Genomic DNA, 19,683 nt, shown 5'->3' with positions numbered 1-19,683 from the left:
AACTATAAATAAACCAAGAAAAAGTACATAGTTGAACAAGGAAGTCAGTTACAGATCTATGGTAACTTTTAATTGTTATAACTTTGTGTTTTTATTTAACTAACTTTACAAAATATAATGTTAATACGGAAATATTTATTTAAATAGTAATTTGTGAATATCACACCGTGAGAACAAACGAGTACTTTGTTGGGCGGTTGTATTCATGTATAACGTTGGTTTTCCCGTTTGAGTGGTTTTACACTAGTAATTTGGGGCTCTTAATAGCTTGCTGTTTGGTGTGAGCCAAGGCTCTGCGTTGAAGACCGCCGTACTTTGACCTATAACAGTTTACTTTTACAAATTATGACTTGGATGGTGAGTTGTCTCATTCACAGTGGGTAAAGTTGTCCTGCGAGAGAACGTTCTGTGCTGGTGATTCGGTCCTGACGGGTGCTGGTGTGTCCTGATTCTGTGCTGTTGGTTTTGTTTACATTGTATCAGAACGACAATAAAACGACTGTTTTCTTGCTTAATTTTTCTCTGATACGTCATAAGTACCATACAAAGTATATTACAACAATATTTTATTGCAAAAGTCGTACAAGTTCGTCCTGACGCTGTGCTGGTGATAAGAAAAGCGGTCCTGGTTCTATGCTCCTATATCCTGGTTCTGTGCCTTTATATTTTAGTCAAAAGTGGCAAATATTCAAGATCATTGATGTTTAACTGTAATTGACTAATTAGCTGTTATCTGTTTTCTTAAAATTGACATTATTGTGAATCTGTTTACTGCAATTATGAAAAAAAGAACCCATAATTTTTGAATTGACTGTTTTCTGTTTTTCTCATTTAAAATGATTTAAACAGCTGTTATCGGTTATCAACATTTTAATGTACTGAAATTATAAACAAAACAGTACACGTCCACTTGTATTTTTGTCCATCTGATGAGTTAAGCCTTTTTCAACTGATTTTTATAGATCGTTCTTATGTTGTACTGTTATACCACTGTCCCAGGTTAGGAGGAGGGTTGGGATCCCGCTGACATGATTAACCCCGCCACATTATTTATGTATGTGCCTGTCCCAAGTCAGGAGCCTGTAATTCAGTGGTTGTCGTTTGTTTATGTGTTACATATTTGTTTTTCGTTCATTTTTTTTTCTCATAAATAAGGCCGTTAGTTTTCTCGTTTGAATTGTTTTACATTGTCTTATAGGGACCTTTTATAGCTCACTATGCGGTATGGGCTTTGCTCATTGTTGAAGGCCGTACGGTGACCTATAGTTGTTAATGTCTGTGTCATTTTGGTCTTTTGTGGATAATTGTCTCATTGGCAATCATACCACATCTTTTTTTTTATATAGACATACAAGACTTACAAATCCAAGCGTCGTCTGACTTGGACCGGGCGCTAAAATGCTTGGGGATTCAACATGTTTTGTACGAATCAAAAACAAATGAAGTTGTTCAAAGCAAACAATCAGACTCAGGTGAGCCTGAACACTTCTTAGATGAGTTTGGATAATGAACTCAGTGTAATCTAAACATTCTGAATATTGTTTCTCTGACAAACTTGTATGATACTGTAGATACTTTTCTTTTTATTCAACCAAATGAAACTCAGCCTTGTTTCTGTGCATTAGAATCATCTGTCTTCAGCAGCTACAATCAGATTTCTTTGTAAACAAGTTAGTGCTGACTAAAAGGATGACTAGTCTATTATAGTATTGCGTTTTTTAACGTTTTTTAAGGGTTTTTTTTTGGGGGGGGGGGGTAGTAAGAGGGAGGTCTGAATTTGTCAGAGAATAAAGACAATATAACCTAGATAACACTAATAGAAATAAGATTTTTAAGTTTTGCATTTTATAATTCCAAAAGAAAGTCTGTTGTCAAAGATTTTTGATAAAGAATTAAGGGGGGGGGGGGGGGGGGTGAATGATGTGTCCTACTTTTCTATATTTAAATATACTAGAACACAGTCACCCGCGAAATCGTTTGAATTGTTTTACATCGTCATTTCGGGGCCCTTTGAAGCTGAGTATGCAATATGGGCTTTGCTCGTTGTTGAAGGCCGTACGGTGAGCTATAGTTGTTAATTTCTGTGTCATTTTGGTCTCTTGTGGAGAGTTGTCTCAACATGGCAATCATACCACATCTTTTTTTGTTATTGTAATAAATGAATTGTGTAAAAGATTTAATGAATGGAGAATTTCAGAAAAGGTATCAAAAGTTCAGTGAATAATTTTAGCGCTTATCTGTATATTATGAACATTCATTACTATATAAATAAAGTGTATTTACTTTCAATTCCAAGTTTACTAATCGATCCATGGTGGTCATTGATAAAGTATACAGACCCTCTCCATTTAAAAAACTCTGTGACCGCCGTGGATAGAAAACTTGAAAATGATAGCAGATAGAATTAAAATACACTTTATTCGTAGTATGTGTATGTTCAAAGTATACAGAAAAACGCAAACCAGAAGTCTAATCTGACTTAAAATTTCGTCCAATGACGGGACAATATCCGGATGCCTTTTTTCTCGTTTTTCTCCCAAAATAACTCAATCTGAATAGTCATATAAATGAATAACAAATGCGACTATGCACTGTACCTATAGGACACAGAGGCGTATTGATTAATTTATTGTGGAAAGAAGAGAAGCGACACACAAAATGAGGTCTTCTCGTTTAATAGTATAGATGATGTGGTGCCGCTTATGTATACATAGAAGAACCAGTCCATATCTTACAGTATGCCAAGCAATACCTCTGGACGACTGACGTCACGAGGATTCTCTTCTACTTCCGTTTACTGTATTAACCACATGTATTATTATATTGCTGTCTACTGATTCATCAGATATACAGATATTTACAGATATTAAAGGTATTCTGTTTATTACACATACACTTTACTTATTTGTACCATATCGGCACAACATTGGCGTCGTCCGACAAAGAACGAATAAATTTTTAGCAAGTGAGGCGGACTCCACGAGGGCGCCTTTGCAGATTTGAAAACTTTTAATACTTCATTTTTTGTAAATTCATTACGTGCGCATTACCATAAATTTACATCAGATTGATTGTAGATTAAATTTCATCAAATTTTTACAGTTTAGCACGTATGAAATCTTCATATTTTATATTTTTCATCAGATAAGGTTAGGAACTTCCGGTTATCGCCATTAGGTCCTTCTTCACGGAAGTCATTTGTCTGCAAAACTCCATTGCGCAGACGCAAACCGGAAACAGTCTTCATTTCAGTAGATGAAGTAGATTGGTTTCGTATAATATTTTATACTGAACTTGGACTGATATTTTATATTAAAAAAGGTACATTCACTCATAAATATTTATGAGCAACATATTATACACCGTATAATACAGTACAGTGTGTCAGCTGAGTCTCTGTTCCAGTTCTGCCCTATTTTGTTGCCTGCATTTTTGAAATTGTAAAAGTAGTAGCTTTTATAAAAAAAGCTGCATTGTTTATGTCTTGAGTCACACATAAAAGTTGTGATTTTGAGATTTATTTGCCTTGAGTAATTACTCAGTGCATATTGTCATATTGTTTTGAGTTGCATAATATTGTAATTTGAAATATTTAAGAATATTGTAATTTGAAATAAAGACAACATGTCAGGAATTGGGGATGATAATGAACTGAAGGAAAACATTGAAACAGAGGAGTTGATACATGATGACATATTCACAAAAGAACATATAGCTGATAATACTTTAACAGAACAAGCTGAAAATACCAACATGTCATTGGAACAGCTATACCAAGAGTTTCAGGCGGATAGAAAAGCAAATGCAATAAGAGCTGTTGAGACTGAAAACAGAGTGAAACAAAGTGAGGATCGCATTGAACAGATTTTTCACGGTTTGTTAAATATTCAAGCCGAACAAAAAGAAGCAACAAAAATCAGTTCAGAAAACATAGTGGCAATATCCCAACAAGTGCAACGGTCAGAACAGAGAATTGACGAGAAGATTGATGCTAACGGTAAACGTTTAGAAGAGTTAACATCGGATAAGTTTAATGCCTTGGGAAGACGGCTAGACAAGATGGCTGCTGCTAATGATGAGGCAAGTACTGTGCAATTTAAGAGCGCGTTTGAACACCCAGGTTCATTTCAGCAGATGGCATCAAGTGTCAGCACTTTGATTGACAAGAGGAATAAGGAAGTCAAGCTCCCTTCTATGGATACTCCTGTTAAACAGAAATCTGAAGCTATTCCGTATATTGCCAGTACTCCATTACTGCAAAATAAGCCTCCAGCATTTGGTCTCTCACCAATTATGTCATTTGATCACACTACACAGCCTGAATCTAAGGCAGGTACAACTCCAGTATCGAGTGTCAAAGGTAATGTGTTAGGGCCCTCGGCTCTGCACAACACAGTGTTGTTTCAACAGTCTCAGGGCAAAGGTATGCCAGAAATATTTGGTAGTGAGCAGGAGATTTATCATATGCAAGGTTCGTTGCCACTAATGAGTGACAAGGGAAGCGTGCCAGGGCCCTCGGCTCTGCACGTGACAACCTCAGGTATGGTAACACAACATCCATTCAAAGGCATAGAAGGAGCATCCACTGAATATAAACCCCAACATTACACAACTCCAGCAACGGCTACTTTTGCACCGTCCTATGTTGGTACGCCATATGTATCTCAGGGTATCAATGTTAGTACACCTTTACACGTTGCACCAGCTACAAGTAGCGAATCATATGCAGCATCCTTAGTACAGAGTAGACCATCTCTGTACCCTCATATAGGATCAATGATACAACAACCTCCGCCTGCGTTTATGACCCCTGTGATGACAACAGTCGCATCGACAGGCCCGTCACCAATGCAAATTGACACTAGCAGGTCATCAAGATCACGCACTAAAAAGCAAAAGGAAAGAAGTCACAGCTCTTCGTCAGACTTCTCTCTTGATAGGGAGTACTCTAGATGGCAGGAAAACTCTGGGGCGAGAGACAGGAGTAGAAGTCCCCAGCTTCCTAAAATGCAAGTTTTTACAGGAAGAGGTTTTCTTACGTGGGAAGCCTTTATTTATCAGTTTGAAAGAACAGCAGGAAGGAGACAATGGGAAAATAGGAAGAAAGTTTGCCGACTATTGGACTGTCTAGCTGATGTGGCTTTAGAATATGCAAGAAAGGTCAACATCGATGATGACTATAAGGCTTTAAGGAAAGCACTGAAACAGCGTTTCAGCAAAAAGGACGAACCTGTATCAGCAAGACGTCAGTTGCAGTATGTGAGGCAGCAAGACAGTGAAACACTGGAGGAGTTTGCTGAACGGGTCCATTTTATTGCAATGGATGGGTATGATAAATGTGACAATTCTGTCATTGATCAAATTGGCACAGAGGCATTCCTCAGAGGTTGCAAGGACAAGGAGGCTGCCCGTCACGTGATAGAAAGAAACCCAGAGTCCATCAATAAGGCGTTGAAAATCATGAAAACGTCCATAGCAAATCAGAAGGCTATTTATGGATCTAGAAGTCCAAATTTTGCTCACAGACAGGTCTCATTTGCTGATAGCGCTGGTAAATCACAGGATAAAGAAAGTGCTAGTACTGTTAATAGTCCATTGGAAAAGGAAGTAAGGAACTTGACTCAACTTGTGACCAAATTGACAGAGGTGATGCTTTCTTCTGATCAACATACACGGGGTAGGTCTCCTGAGAGATATACACCACCTAAGTACAATGCGTATCGATCACCTACACCACCTCCTAATCAAAGTTCATATAGTCCTCAACAAAGGTCATATAGTCCTCAACAGAGGTCATTTAGTCCTCAGCGTCAACGTTCACCATCACCACGTCCAAATTCTAGAAATCCAGGCTACTTTAAACAACGGTCTCCCTCACCTGGCGACAGAGCTTATCCTAGCTCTAATCCAACAACTGAGTCGTTAAATGCCAACGGGTCGAGCCGGTAGGCCAACACTCGACTCTTAAATCACATGGCCAAGGGAAAATACCACCCGACAAATCAGAACCGAGGCCCACGGCTTCGTCTGATATTGTTATAAGACGTACGATTGGGAAAAGTTTGGCAGTAAGGGGAACAGTGTTTCAACAAAATGCAAGTATGATTGTTGATACAGCAGCTATGATTACACTCGTCAACGAGAAATTAATACCCGAGAATATAGAATGTTCCGAAACAGTGACGCTACGTGGTTTGGGCGAGCAACTGGTCATTGGCAAGATCATTAGGAACACACTCCTGAATATAGATGGGTTAGAAATAAGATGGGACGTGTGCAGGGCACCACTTACAGATGATGTCATTCTAGGTCTAGATATCCTGGATACGCTTGGTGCAGTCATAAACCTCAGCACTCCATCACTTACAGTTAACAACAGAGTTATACCTGCATCATTCGTTACTGGATCTGATAATAGTGCTTCTCAACAAGTCTGCATTAAGCGTACAATCACAGTCCCGCCAAATTCAAAAATGATCCTTAGCATTGATACACACAGAGGATCTGAACAAGAGTTTATTTTGGAGCCATGCTCTCTTGCCAGTGGAGTTTTAGTTTCGCATGTTGTCGGAAAAGGCAAATCTTGCCCTGTAGCTATTTTAAATGATGGGAATCGTTACATACGTATTAAAAAGGGTACACCGATAGGTCATTTAGAAGAGATTGACAGTATAATGGAGGAGACTTCGGAAGAAAGTGAAAATCGAACTCCAGATGTCCGTCGTGGCATCGTAGAAACACAAACCAGGGTGCCCATGGCACCAGGTTTAAACCAAGAAGAATCGTCTACGTTGCCATCCCATTTAACAGACCTGTATGAACGTTCTATAAAGCATGTGATTAGTCAAGAAGATAAGTTAAAACTCAAGAAGTTATTAATCGAATACCAGGATGTATTTGCACAGCACGACCTAGATCTCGGTTGCCTTACAGCTGTCCGGCATAAAATAGATACAAAAGACCACGCTCCAGTTAAACACCGGATGCGAAGAACACCTCTTGGATTCCAAGATCTCGAACAGCAACACCTTGACAAGATGTTACAAGCAGGTGTCATTGAGCCATCATCTTCTGAATGGGCCTCAGCTCCAGTGCTGGTAAGAAAGAAAGATGGAACCGTGCGCTGGTGCATTGACTACAGAGCTTTAAATGACAGAACAATAAAAGATTGCTTCCCTATTCCTATTATTGAGGATTGCTTGGACTCACTCCAAGGCACCACCACGTTCTGTACATTGGACCTTGCCAGTGGCTATTATCAGATTGAGCTTGAGCCAGAAGACCGAAAGAAAACAGCATTCATTACAAGATATGGGTTGTTCGAGCACATCAGAATGGGAATGGGCCTTTGTAACGCTCCAGCAACATTTCAGCGGGCCATGCAACTCGTTTTAAGAGGACTTACTTGGACACAGGTGTTAGTTTATCTTGATGATGTCGTGGTTCTCGGTCGCAACTTCGAGGATGGTCTCATTAATTTGAGGGCTGCATTTGAAAGATTTAGACAGTATACCCTGAAGCTGAAACCAAAGAAATGCCAACTGTTTCAGCCCAAAGTTGAGTTTTTAGGAAAACTGGTGAGTGCTAATGGCATCTCCGTTTCTCCTTCTAAGATAGAGGCAGTAAAAAAGTGGCCAACTCCCAAGTCAAAGAAAGAACTTATGTCATACCTAGGGTTTGTCAATTACCACCGGGATTACCTGCACAACTATGCAGAAATGACTGCATGTCTATACGACCTTGCTCACCAAACAGGAGAAGTTGAATGGCAACAGTGTCACGAAAAGGCGTTCCAACAGTCAAAAACGGCGTTAATAAGTGCACCATGCTTGACATATCCTAATGCCAATGATAAATTCATATTAGATACCGATGCATCTGACACCACCATAGGTGCAGTTTTATCACAGTTACAAAATGGTGAAGAAAGGGTTATATGCTTTGCAAGCCATGTTCTCTTGAAGCCTCAGCGTCGTTATTGTACAACAAGGAAAGAGTTACTGGCCGTTGTTAAGTTTTGTCGGCATTTCCGTCACTACTTACTTGGTAGACGTTTTATTTTACGCACTGATCATAACAGTTTGGTATGGCTGATGCGTTTCAAGCATATTGAAGGACAACTAGCGCGATGGTTGGAAGAATTGTCATCATTCGACATGGAGATCATCCATCGTCCAGGAAAGAAGCATTGTAACGCTGATGGTCTAAGTCGCATCCCAGACGATGTTCCTGAATGTGACTGCTATCGGGCAGGACTTGATCCCACAAAACTGCCATGTCATGGTTGCAAATATTGCCTACGAGCTCACGAACAGTGGAGCAGATTCGGAAATGACGTAGACGACGTGATTCCATTGGCTACTAAGTCAGTGATAGCCTCAGTACGCACTGTTTCAGTAGTCGCTGAAAATGACAAGGACATATCCACTGACCAAGAGCCCACGGCTCTGGCAGGGGATTGTCACTCAGATCCATCACCAAATTTAGACGATACTCTACCATATGCTGATGGCAACCCATGTAGCAACTGGGCACCTGAATACCCACCTGAACAGTTAAAGATATTTCAGCAAGAAGACCCTGAGTTGGCTCCAATATTAAAATGGATGGAGGAAGACGTCGAGCCAACACAGGCTGAACTACGTTTGCAAAGTAGGGCAACTAGGTCGCTTTGGTTGTGTAGACCTTGCTTTGTCATGTTTAACCATGTTCTATACTATAAATTCATAGGTTGTCCAGCACGCCAAGGTCTTTGTTTAGTTGTTCCATCGGAATTAAAAGGAGAGGTGCTTAAAAATTGTCATGACACCAAAACATCAGGACACTTGGGTCAGAAAAAAACGCTCGATAAGTTAAAGCAGGCTTTCCTGTGGTATAACATGCGCAAAGATTGTGACGATTATGTTAGTATTTGCGCCACCTGTAGTCAAAATAAAAAGGCGCATGTGCAACCTAGAGCACCACTTGGGCAGTTCCACGCTGGGTATCCAATGGAGAGAGTACATCTTGATATTCTTGGACCTTTTAATACAAGTAATAGCGGCAATAATTATGTTTTGATGATGGTGGATCAGTTCACAAAATGGGTAGAGATGGCTGCGTTACCTGAACAGACTGCGAAGTTGATTGCTGAGAAATTTATTGTGCATTTCGTGGTGACATTTGGGTGTCCCTTGGAAATCCACACTGACCAAGGACGAAACTTTGACAGTGACTTATTTAAAACACTATGTGATGCCTTGGAAATTGCCAAAACCAGAACAACCCCGTATCATCCATCATCAAATGGCCAGGTAGAGAGGTACAATACCATTGTATTGGCCATGATTAGATGTTTTATTGAGAAAAATTGTCGTAACTGGGACAGAGACTTGCCTTTCTTGTCTATGGCAATGCACTCAATGGTGAATAGGCAAACTGGATTTACGCCGAATCAAATGATGTTGGGTAGAGAGACTATTCAACCTGTTCATCTTCTCCTCGGCATGCCACAGTACGGTCAGAACAGAATGACCCCCAACCTTTGGGTAAAACATTTAGTCGGTAGGATGCAAAAGATTCACGAATTTGCAAGGCACAGTCTTCACACCTCGCAACTAAGACAAAAAAGGGATTATGACCTTAGGGTTGTTGAACATAAATATCAACCAGGCGATTTGGTGTACAAGGCAGACTCAACTACAAAAGTCGGGCAGAGCCGGAAGCTTAAATCACCATGGTGTGGACCGTTTCTTGTCGTGTCTAGTAGACCCCCATTGTACACTATCCGAGGAAGAAAAGGAGACTCAGTAGTGCACCATGACAAGTTGAAACTTTGCAACGACAGGGATATCCCGACCTGGATCAAAAGACTTAGGCATGCCTTATTCCAAGCTGAAAGTGAAATGGATGAGAGCTGGGATGATCTTGATGATACAATACCCTATGGTGTTGACTTTAATGTTCAGGGCATGTTCGATGCAAATCAGCCCACTTTTGATAGTGTTGTTTTACCCCAGTCATTAGGTGACCCGTCCTATATCCATACTCCGTTGACACAAGAACTGGAACAGGGGCCCCAGTGTGATACAGTTACCGCTTTAGATGCTACTAGTAATGGCATTGATGAACCTCAAAATTTAGACCTGGGGGAAATTTCAAGTTCAGATAACGGTTTCAATGGGGACATTGTAGATGCCGAACTCAGCAGCACAGATGACGAGAAGAGGCCCTCGGCCTCTCTGTCTTCTGAGCACACATCAAGGTATGGTAGGCCAATCAGATGCCCACTACGATACCAAACGTAATAGATATTGTGTGGGATAATTTCATATGTATATATGTATATATTTATTTTTGCGTGTTCGTACTTAGTAATAAATGTGCATAATTTTCGCTATTGTATTTCTAATCATGTTATGTTTTGATTTCCTCTCATTCTAGGATGGAAGAGGGGTCTCGTTCAGACCAAGATGTGTTGTCACTGAGTCCACACAGCGAGTGGCATGAAAGTAAATCCGATTGTACCGATCTTGACGTGGCAGATCTAATGGTTATAGATGAAGTAGGGCCAGATGAAGACGTATGTCCAGATGAAGAAGTAGGTCCAGCTGAAGAAGTAGGTCCAGATTACCAGACTGCTGGTGTAGCTTCTGGGGCCCTAGGCCCTGTTGAGACACACAGCAGTGTTGGTGTAGATACTAGTATTGGTATATACCATAGTGAGATCGATGAGGAGAGAAGCGGTGCGGTAGCAGTCTCGAAAAACAGATTACGACAGTGTCCAATATGTGGGATGGTGTCCAGGGAAAAGACACGCCGTCATGTTCTCAAGAGACACCTTCCATGGTTTTGGTCGGGTGCTACTGCCTGTTGGGATTGCTGTGAGCAGGAAATCCAGGCATCTTCTCTAGCCAGAAGACACACAGAGGAACATAGGATTGGTTGTTTCTTTGATGAAGAACACCTTCATTTGTGGTGCCAGTTGGTGAGTGGCTCTCTTCACCTTGTTAAATCGTGGTTTGGCTTAACAGATCTCGAAGGCTTGTTACAGTATGTACTTGACCGGCAATTACATGAAACAGTCACCAGTGGTTTCAGTGACCAAGAGCAACAGCTACTGGTGTTCTATGCACAGAACTATAGTCCTGACCGCCTGTCGCACATCAGTGCTAACCCTCCCAACCATGTCATCAGTCTGACCAACTGGGAGATTATGACTAGCCTATTACGCAGAGTAGGACCTGCTCAACAACAGTCTCTGTTATCCTGTGATAAATTTGTTACCTATGAGGGTGCATGGATTGTGGACACTGTACCAGTACTTCTAGAGCCATTTGTCTTTGTAGACAGTCATTTTCATTTAGATTTAATCCTCAAGAGACTACATTTTAACACATTTTTACATATGAGCTCACGAATATCTCCGGCTGAGCATAACAACACCTTTTACTACGGAGTTGCCAACTATGTATTCCCAGAACATTGGGACAGCTGGTCAGTACAAGTTGGAGCTGCAAAGTCAGTGTATGTATCATTCGGAATACATCCCCATATTGCTGCCAGAGGAGTCAGTCACAAGCAACTTGAGGACTTGGACCACCTGTTGGGAAACTACAAGTGCGTAGCAGTCGGCGAAATAGGCCTCGACTTCACAACCAGGTGCGGATGCAAGCGATGTCACACTCCACAGCAATGTCAACAGCGAATGCGGGACTGTCAGGAAAAGGCCTTGTTGGAGATGCTGCAGATCGCACAACGTAGACAGTTGCCTGTCATCTTGCACTGTCGTGATAGAGGTAGTGGTGATGCTGCAGCCCGTGTATTGGCCATCATTCGCAGTGGTTTTGCTGAATTGCACTATCATCGCCATTGCTTTGATGGTAGTATTGAGGAATTGAGAGAATGGCAAAGCCTTCCTAATGTTGTGTTTGGAATCACGGGCAAGTTTCTAAAGGACACGAACACAAACAGTGATGCGATCTCAAGGATCTTACCACATCAGTTAATCCTTGAGTCCGATGCCCCGTTTCTTTCGCCAAGGTCATGTTGTGAGGTGAACCATCCCTGGAATTTGATAGATGTTGCTTTGGCAGTGAGTCAGCGCAGAAACATTCCGTTGAACATTTTAAACTGGATGGCTAATGATAATGCCCTCCGATTCTACGGTATCCCAAAGTTAAGACAAGAGCCAGCTAGCTGGGGCCCTAGGCCTCGTTAGCAATTTTTCAATAATAGAGATTTTGATGGATTCTGTAAATAGTTTTATCAGTACCAGGAAGGTTCCGATATATGTATATGCGTTTCTTTTCATATGGATGACTTTGAGTTTCTTAATCAACTCAATATTTTATACAGAAACTGATTTTCATACAGAGTGTTTTAATTTGCATCTCTAACTATTACCCGCAACATCAGCGAGTTATGAACTAGCGTTAAATTCTTGGCTGTATTTTATCTTGAGTTGAGTCGTTTGTGTTTTCTCTTATTTTTGAGATATTGAGATAAGACGTGGCACGGTACTTGTCTATCCCAAATTCATGTATTTGGTTTTCATGTTACATTTGTTATTCTCGTGGTGTTTTGTCTGATGATTGGTCTGTTTCTGTGTGTGTTGCGTTTCGATGTTGTGTCGTTGTTCTCCTCTTATATTTAATGCGTTTCGCTCGGTTTTGGTTTGTTACCCCGATTTTGTTTTTTGTCCATGGATTTATGAGTTTTGAACAGCGGTATACTACTGTTGCCTTTATTTATCTTGTTTTTAGGTTTATTTTTTTAGTTTAAATATGTGACTGATTCTACATGAAGGGGACGGATGTGGTGCCGCTTATGTATACATAGAAGAACCAGTCCATATCTTACAGTATGCCAAGCAATACCTCTGGACGACTGACGTCACGAGGATTCTCTTCTACTTCCGTTTACTGTATTAACCACATGTATTATTATATTGCTGTCTACTGATTCATCAGATATACAGATATTTACAGATATTAAAGGTATTCTGTTTATTACACATACACTTTACTTATTTGTACCATATCGGCACAACAATTTCATGAATATAAAAAAAATCTCGAGAAAAAAATATGCCTTAATTTAAATTGAAATTGAGTGAAAAACGAGTGAACGGAAAAAAATGCCTGACTAGAAATACTTATTTAAATATTGGTAATATCACGAGGCTTTTAAGTTTTGTATTCCAAACACACCTTCTCTGTAGTAATGACTCGTTACTGAGGTATTTCACCTCAAGCATTTATTTCATTTGTTGATACAGTGAATTCTTAGTACTATAACATTAACATGTAACCTTTGTATATATTTTTTTAAATCGAAACTAAAGCCAGATATATCAAACATTTGTTTTTTTTATTTATGTGTTTTCAGGAAAAAACAATCAACTCAAACACGCCTTGGAAGAAGAATGCGATAAAATTATTGCCCATTTTACTCCCCCCCCCCCCCCCCTCCCCCCTCAAAAAAAGAGCTGTTGCTGGATGGGAAAGGAGGGTCAGATATGCAAATTAAAATCAATATTTTATCTTTTCGTGTACTTTTTTTTCAGTTGAATTTATACTTGTTTGCACATACAAAAATCGGTTTTGTTAAATGTGCTTTTAATTTAAAAACAATAAAATATCTCGTAGCTTCATACTACCAATTGAATGATAATTATAAAAGTATATAAGATGCAAAAAAAAACAAATTATACATCTACATTTAACTTTCAAAAGCCATAACAGTTGAAAATCAAAGTACTGATGTACTGAACATCGGATGACAGCTGTCCGATGGATATAATGATAAAGACTTGTCTCAGAAAAAAAAATCACATCTCTATACCTGAAAGTAAGGTTTGTTTACAGATATAATTTCTTTTTCTGGGAAAAATTTGTGCGTTGATAATAAATTACTGACAGGGAATTCAACCTCAACGTAATGACTATTATATTGTAGTGATACAACTCAGTATACTCTGGTTTATTGTTATTTATCATATTTATACTTGTTTATTACAGCTACATGTATATATAAGGTTCATGTATTTGTATATCATTCTCTTCTACTATATAAATAATAGTGCAGTACAAGTGCATATAGGACACTCTACTGAAATAATAATAATTTTTTCTAATAGAATGGATTTGAGTAGGCATTCGTATTTTCCCGCAAAATATGTTTAATCATCCATGCAGAGTTATCGTTCCTCGAGATTGCAAACGTTTTTGAGATATTCTTCCCCATGCGTGTGCATAGATATTATTGTTTTTTTTTTATATGTATATACATATAACAAAACATTTTATGTTATTAATAGTTATCTTATTTAAAAAGTATTCGATGAGTATTCATTAAAGAAATGGATTTATAACAAGCGATGAGGAATGTTGATATCTCTGTATTCATCATGTTCATAGATCGGTTAAAAACCCAAAAGGAAAGTTACGAAATGGAAATCTAGGCGATATCAATACACCGGAATGCCCTCACTGTCATCCGCTGTAAAAATACAAATCTACACATTTTACAAAACTGATTTGAAATAACTGGTTATCAACCCGTTTCGCTATAAGCTCACCTGTGGCGAGGGGCGGTGTTAGCTACATGTATTGACTTGGCGTCCTTAATAACAATAAAATGCCTATCTACCTTGCAGAAAACTCAGATCAGATAACGAAACTTGGTACAACAACATTTATAACCAATATGAGATTTTGAACAACACAGTTTCCATTCAGCACAAATATTCTTGTTACAACAAACTATTAAAAATGCAAAAGTACCAGTTTCAACCTCTTTAGTTTGTTTAATCATATATGAGACTACTATAACACAATGTGTTATAGTAGTCTCAGTGTCATACATGATATAGTTGTCTGAGTGATAAGGTAGTGATATATTTCGTATGCTACGCTTAAATACGAAACTAGGTTAAAATAACATAGCTATAAGGAGACTCACATTATCCGAAAAATTGATAGTGATCAATCTCTGTGTTATAGTAGTCTCAGTTTATATATGTATATGAATATAATTATGAAAGACAGCATGGTCACCAGTATGTGAAGTCCATAGCTGTCATCTGAAGTTAATACTATGAATAGCTCTAGATATCGACAGATAATCATGACATTTAAAAAAAAATCTCTCTTGTTTTCGATGTTTTTGTAGTTTTGTTTCACCTAAACAAATTGACACACACATAAGTATATTGTTTTTTTTTCAACTTGTATTCAATATATACAACGGGAATTCTCGCTACATTGAAGACCCATTGGTTGCCTTCGGCTGTTGTTTGTTCTATGGTCGGGTGGTTGTCGCTTTGACATATTCACCATTTCCTTTCTCAATTTTATGGGTAACACCGGTGACTATGATAATAATCCTGTCATTTTGTCACGTATGAATTTGGTAATTAAAAATAAATCAGAAAAAAAGATGGAAATATGAAAATTTACGTGCGATAGGTACAACAGCATACCGACAATTAACATTGCTCACCAGGGTTGAAGCTAAAAAGTAAATCAAACTCCATAAAAATTGTATTTAAATATAAAAAAGAAGATGTGCTTATGATTACCAATGAGATAACTCTCCACAAGAGACCAAAATGACACAGAAATTAACAACTACATGTATAGGTCACCTTTGTTCTGTTTGTTCCAACAAAGTTATTGAGATTTTGTTGATAATTTAACAATTTACGACAATAAGAAGCTGTTTAGAATTTAATGCAAAGACCTTTTAAAGTCTTTCGCAAGAACATACTATATTTTTTTTCTTATCCCAGTTTAACTTCCATGCAATCTCTACCCCTTCATGATCATTAACTGTAAAATACCTCTCGGTATCTTATCTATTAAGATCTGATTTATACATATTTATGAAATAACTGTTGTGAGCACAAGATTCACTGCACACTTTAAAAGTTCTGCTTTATCAAGCATTAAAACATGAACTTTATGATCGGTACGGTTGAGATTTTTATCTAAGATAACTTGGTTTATCTTCCGGTATTAGTTGAAAATGCGGTTTTGAACTAGCTTTCACAGTAGCTGCGAGTATGCGTTGTTCAATAATTTGTGTCTTAATGTTATTGTTTTATATGATAAATTGTTGTGTTGTAACACCACTGTACCAATGAATGAGGAAAGGATAAACCAGTCAAACCTTAATGTCAATAAAAGACCCCCTCTTATAAATGTTGCTTTACTTTAAGCACCTTTTAAAACTGTTTAAGTTAACATATTATGTAAAGAATCGTCAATTCAAAGACGTTTAATATCTTGAATAAAACTATTCCAAGTAGATACATTTTCATTTGCTATTAGACGGAAGATGTTGCTCATTTGTGTAATATAAGTTACTATTATTTGAAAACGCTTATAAAACAGCCACAGGACCCACCACCACAATGACAGGACCCACTAGCACAGTATCAGGACATAAATAAACTGCGGATGCAAAATTTTCTTAAATTTCACGGGTTTTTCACAAAATAATTTTGTCTTTTGGATTTGAGTATAGAAAGAAGACTTCATGAGCATTTTTGTTTTATTTTTCTAGTTCTAGGTTTTCTAAAAATGAACACTTTTGTGTTACGTTTACTGAAACAGTTTAGAGGGTCAATGTTTTAATGGTTTGCTTATGAACCCATAAGAAACAAAATTGAAAAATCTCAACTGTTTCCTTCCATTTTTATGAGAAAAAACGTCAAAAATCATCATTTTCGTCTTTGTTTACATTTTTTCAATGATCACCAGCACATAACGATTTCTCGCAGGACAACCTTACCCACCGTGTCATTGGCCCATATACCACATCTTCTTCTATCTAATAACGAGTACTTTGTACTTACTCAAACAAGTTCATTTCATTTTGTTTTGGTACATATTCTGTCTTCTCATTTGCTTCAATTCTGATTGCAAAGACTTAATGTAATGGGCGGATTTAGGCAGGGGCGTAGAGGGCGTGCTCCCCTCCCCCCTAAAATTTGCAAAGCATGGGATGTTTTCAACTTATTTAAGTATCAGACCATAACATCTTTTTTAACATTCAAATATATATAAAAAGTCAGTTTAAAAGATAATTACACCTTATGTAAGAATCCGGGGTTTTGATTGGTTAATAGCCAGTGTATTTTTCACCAATTTACTGTTATCAAATGAATATCGTTCATTTTTAACGCCGCCGGGGTATTTGCTAAAAGGATATGCCTTTTTTACCCTCTCTGCCGTGGTATTTGCCAAAAAATACTCTATCCGACTGGACGCTTGTAACGTCACGATCATCAATACGTTTTAGTACATTAACATTCGGTGTAATTAAACAGATATATCATGTTATTGAGGGGTATTTGCGAAAAATACCAGTCTTGAGAATGAATTTCCCTCGCCTTACGGCTTGTGAAATTTAACATTCTCTCGACTGGTATTTTTCGCAAATACCCCTCCTTAACATGATATATCTGTTCAATAAACTTGATAATATACTTATGGCAACTGACCTACGATTTATTAAAGTTCTATAACTTATTTCGAAGGAAGGTGTCAAACGCGGAGCTTCGTTTGATGCCAAATATAATAGTTTTTTTTTAACAGTTAAAGTAAAAACAAATATTACATTGTATTTGCGGTTTTTATAATCAATTTCATGATAATCTAAGTTCCAAAACATCCCTTACTCACTTTCACAATCTCATCATGGCACGGTCAAGAAAACAGTCGCCAGGTGAGTTCTTTTTTTTTGTAATATCCGTATAAATGAAAGATAAAAATACTGTTTCAAGCGAAAGGTTAGTTTATAAAGGAGTAGGTTCAGTAAGACCCCTTTTTGGCCCCAAAATATAGCAGTTTTACAAAATTGTTAAAATGTAAACCTTTAGTTATTTATTGGACAGTAGAATGATTCTGCTACATAAATATGGGCTGCTTTTGACAATACAATGCACATATATCCGGTACTAGCACCATTAAGTCATGCTAAATTACTGAAATCCTCATAATTCTAGCATTTTAGTTAAATTTTAGACGGTTTTCGTGTAAAACGAAAGTGGCCGCATTCGTGTTCATCCTTAATATTGAAATGTAAGTTGTATTTTATGATAATACATAACATATATAAAGGTTGAGGATGAACACGGATGCGGCCACTTTCATTTTTACCAAAAACCATCTGAAAAGTGACATTTTTCGGCATATTAGGTAGATTTTTCATATTTGAGCTTGAATCGGATCGTTTTTAATGACTAAATCTGTTAAAATCTTTCACATAAACTAATTAATTCAAATACAATAGACACTTAAGTGTTTAAAAAGTGGTCAAAATCTTTCGTCAGATGAACCTGAAATTTGAGGCCAAAATCGGTCCTTACCGGACCTACTTCTTTGTATTTCTGTGCCTATATTTATTTCTCACTTGCAACCTATAAATTTAGTCGAAATATGTACCATATAGGAACGTGCTTGGGGTCCCAAGTAAATAAACATATTAACTTCGTAAATGCATCTCATTCTGATTTTAGTTGTTTGTGGCGAACACAGTTAAGTCTGGCACGACCTCCGAAAATAAAAGAAGTAAAAAACAGATATTATGAAAGGACAATTAAAAATCGCTGGTAAAATTGAAAATTTTCGTTAGCAAATCATAATATTATTATTGCTCAGGTGAGCAATTTTGATCGGTCTCGCCTCACTTTGCGTTCGTCGGTCCGCCCGTCTAACTGTCTAAATCTTCACATTTCAATCGTCTTAACCAAGTTTGAAAGGGCTGGTGTTATGGAGTGTTAAAGTAATTCTTAAATAAGGCAGTTCACATTGTTGAAACCATGTACAATTGGCTTAGACATATTGGCGATGTGCAAAACAATTATTTATTTGTTGTGTTCCTGTATTTCTTTATGTCACAACTACCAGCATCATGTCTTTCAATGTTTTTAGTTAAGATATTACCTGATATTTCTATATAAAACATTTTACAATAGGTGCTGGTGTCTTGGTTGTAGATTGGTTTTCACAGAAACACAGAATCAAAATAAAATGTTCGCATGCCTACGGCTGCAGCTTTATAACTGTAGCTTTATAAACTCACTCATATATGCAATATAAATCCCTTATTGCGTAAGTTAGGAGATTAATTGTTGTAGATTTGTGGGAGATCTTGCCATAAAAGCTCGGTGGTTCTCCAAAGAATAGGGACATATTGTTTTACTTCTGTCCGTTCATCTGTCGGTCAGTCACTTGATATTTGATCCGGATGATCCACTAAGAAGCATACAAATCTATTACTAGTATGTCATTATTGTATTTCCCCCTGAAGATATTCGATTGACTAATACGAATGTAACACTAGTTTTCCAAGCAACCATTGACATAACATTTTCGCTAGATTTTTTAAAAGGAGGGCCAGCTTGTGTACTCCTGATTGAGGTCTCAGACTGCCTCTGTCCTTATTGTCTTCAGTCCCGTTTTCTGGAAAATATATGAGGATAGTCTCAATGAATAGAAGCTCACATATGTCTTGTTTATTGCAGTTATTGTAGACTCTTGTCAGTGTTGATTAAAGTGGTTTCAGCTTGGCAGAGAACTAAATTTGTAAATTCCATTGTCATTCGTCGATAAGGAGCGAGTGATTTTGAACAGGCATATATATGAAATCAAATTTTGTGGGAAAATTTCAGTCGACACAAAAAGGATGATGATG

This window comes from Mytilus edulis, chromosome 6 (genome assembly GCF_963676685.1).
Source record: "Mytilus edulis chromosome 6, xbMytEdul2.2, whole genome shotgun sequence".
NCBI classification, from domain to species: domain Eukaryota; kingdom Metazoa; phylum Mollusca; class Bivalvia; order Mytilida; family Mytilidae; genus Mytilus; species Mytilus edulis.
The sequence above is the reverse complement of the archived record's forward strand: the minus strand, read 5'-3'. Positions refer to the sequence as shown.